Source organism: Lipotes vexillifer, unplaced genomic scaffold, assembly GCF_000442215.2.
Source record: "Lipotes vexillifer unplaced genomic scaffold, Lipotes_vexillifer_v1.1 scaffold1241, whole genome shotgun sequence".
Lineage (NCBI taxonomy): Eukaryota > Metazoa > Chordata > Mammalia > Artiodactyla > Lipotidae > Lipotes > Lipotes vexillifer.
The window spans coordinates 113,199-115,746 of record NW_006786552.1 but is presented as its reverse complement, the minus strand read 5'-3'; the positions used below and the strand labels follow the sequence as shown (position 1 = coordinate 115,746).

At 42.7% G+C, this 2,548-nt stretch overlaps 1 protein-coding gene across 1 annotated transcript in view; it reads left to right on the top strand.

Moving 5' to 3' along the window:
• The window catches only part of MYO3B (myosin IIIB), a 428,901-nt gene that overhangs the window by 314,685 nt on the left and 111,668 nt on the right, over window positions 1-2,548 (top strand). The gene's annotated exons all lie outside the window — the stretch shown is intronic.

The window sequence follows — 2,548 nt, the reverse complement described above, 5'->3', positions numbered from 1 at the left end:
TTCCCTACAGGTGACAGCTGATTAAATTCAGGGGCAGCCTTGCAGGGGACCCTGCAAGGTGATTTCACAGAAGGGGAGAGAGTAGACAGAGATAAGCTCAAGCCCTCCCTCTGCAGCTGTCCTGGGTGCCCAGTTACCTGTTCACTGGGGAAACTGGTCTAGTTGCAGCTCTCTGTACCAGCTGTCTCCCTTCCGCCCATCCTCTTAGAGCAGACGCTGACATGTTTCTCTCTGATTTACCTTAAGACCTTCTGAAAGTTTAGCTTCTCAGGAAGATCTTTCTATGATCCTGACACTGGAACATATTGAGAACATTCATGGTGGGAAGGAACACTGTGGACAAGAAGTTAAAACTTGGGTATCTGGTCTAAGCCTTCCCTTAATTACCATCATTGTAAAATGAGAGAATTGGACTAAATCAGTGATTTTCAAACATTTAAAAAATATTAGAATCCTCCCATTTTTCAGTTTGAAGTTCCCTGCACTTCGCTTGAAGAAGCAGCTACGATTTTTAAAAATATAACCTTTAACGCTAATGCTAGCATTGTATGGAAAGAGAAGCAGAGTTGCCCTGGATCTCACGGTAGAGTTTGTAGTTAGTTTCTCCACCAGGCCCAGTAACGAGGCTCTGGGCACTTCCAGCTCCTTTGGAATCTGCTGCCCAGCCTAGGTTTCAAGAAAATACGCAACTGGAGCTTTACCCGGGGGCAAGGAGGTTAGGGTGTGGGAAAAAAAGGAAAGGGAGAGCCCCAGGAGCAGCAGTGTTTCTTGAACTTGAGGAGACATGGAGGTGGAGACGGTGAGACACTTTTCATTTTCAAAAAAGGCTGTCTAGCTGTTACAGACCTGCAGTCTAGACCCTTTCTCCCTAGCAGAAGTCAGAAATAGGAGTCTTCCTGTTGCAATCAGCACGCAGGTATGTTTTGTTTGACCAGACACAGAGTTTTTGTTTTGTTTTTTTACAAAAACATTGAACCCGAACGTCTTCAGATGGGGTGTACGTCCTCTGGCTCACCACAAACCCCACTACTCCCCACCCTCTGCCTGACACTGCACATATTCGTGTTACCTGAGTGACCCCAAAGGCATTTTGAGTTTGCAACACCTGCTATGTTGTTTTCTTTCTTTCTTTTTTTTTTTTTTTTTCTCCTGATGGTCAAATGCTTTTTCATCTTATTTCAAAATGGTCCAGTGGAGAATTGGCTCAATTTTCCTGGGAAATATGAATGGCTCTAGAGTTCAGCCTGATTTTGGAAGGATTCAACTCCTCCAGAGAAGTCCCTCCCAGTATTTCTTTATTCCACTTAACCAGAATACTTAAGGATGCTTCCCTGAAGACCGGAGACCCATGTCTGGAGGAGCCTCTGTGGTCACACCTGCACATACCTCACATCTGATATTTTGTGAACGTTTCTGCTATTGAAGTTCATCATTTAGTTTTCTCAGCCATGTCATTGGTCTAATTCCTTTAACCTGATCTACTCACTTAGAATGAATAACCCTATTTTACTCTACTGTTTTTCTCCATAGCTCCATTTCTCCAATCTCCTTGTTTAACAATTAATTTGCCAGAGAGATGCCAGGTGATTCCAACTGTCACCAGATATATTTAACAATATTTGATAATTTAGGATTTTGCTTTGAACTCAATGGTTTGACAGCCTCCTTCTTATTTTTTATTCATTAAAAGAAAAACTTTTAAAATTGAGGTATAATTGACCTACAACATTATGTTTGTGTCAGGTGTACAACATGATGATTACTTCCTTCTTATTTAAGTTTATCTCTTTACTCTGACCCAAATCCTTATCCCTGCTCTTCTGGCAGAGCTGGGAGATGGAGGGGCAGACCTCATCTAATCTTTAATAAGAATATTCTGTAAGTTTCTGTTTGGTTTTTAAACTTCAAATAACTCTAAAAAATCAATATTTTGATGACTGAAGTGCAAGTGAATAAGAAACAAGGAATGAGTTTTCCCTTTAATTACACGAATAGAAACTCTATGGGTTGTTACTGAAAACCCAGGCAAAGTAACTGGGGGCATTTTGCTAAGCTCCAAATAAAGGTGTTACTGCCTCCTCTCTTCCTGGTAGTGGAAAGGGCACCTTCCTAAGGAGAGCCCCAAACCAAAAGGGGTTGGTGGTCTTTCCTAGCTTCGCTTGTGCGGCTGCTTCTCCGAATTGCTCCTTTTCATTACTGAGGATCTCAAAGTAGGTGCAGACAATAGCAACCTCAACTTCCCGCATGGCCAGACCATCTAGGGTTTGATCAGTGAGTGGTAGCCCTTGGTGCTGCTGAACTGGGCCAGAGAACAAGGTTAAAAATGAGTTGTGTCGGTTTTCCTTCTTAATAAGGAAACAGATATTTGTGCCCCTGAAGTGGGCTTCTCTTCTTTTTTTTGTGTCAGTTCTTGATTTTATGCTGCTTATCACAGTATTACAAGTGAGCTTGGGCCAAACAATGTTTTAGAATCTCCGGGAGAGGAAACCTGCCTGGTCCTCTAACCAGAGGAGTTCATCTATCAAGAGAAGGCGGGGTGGGGTGGGGG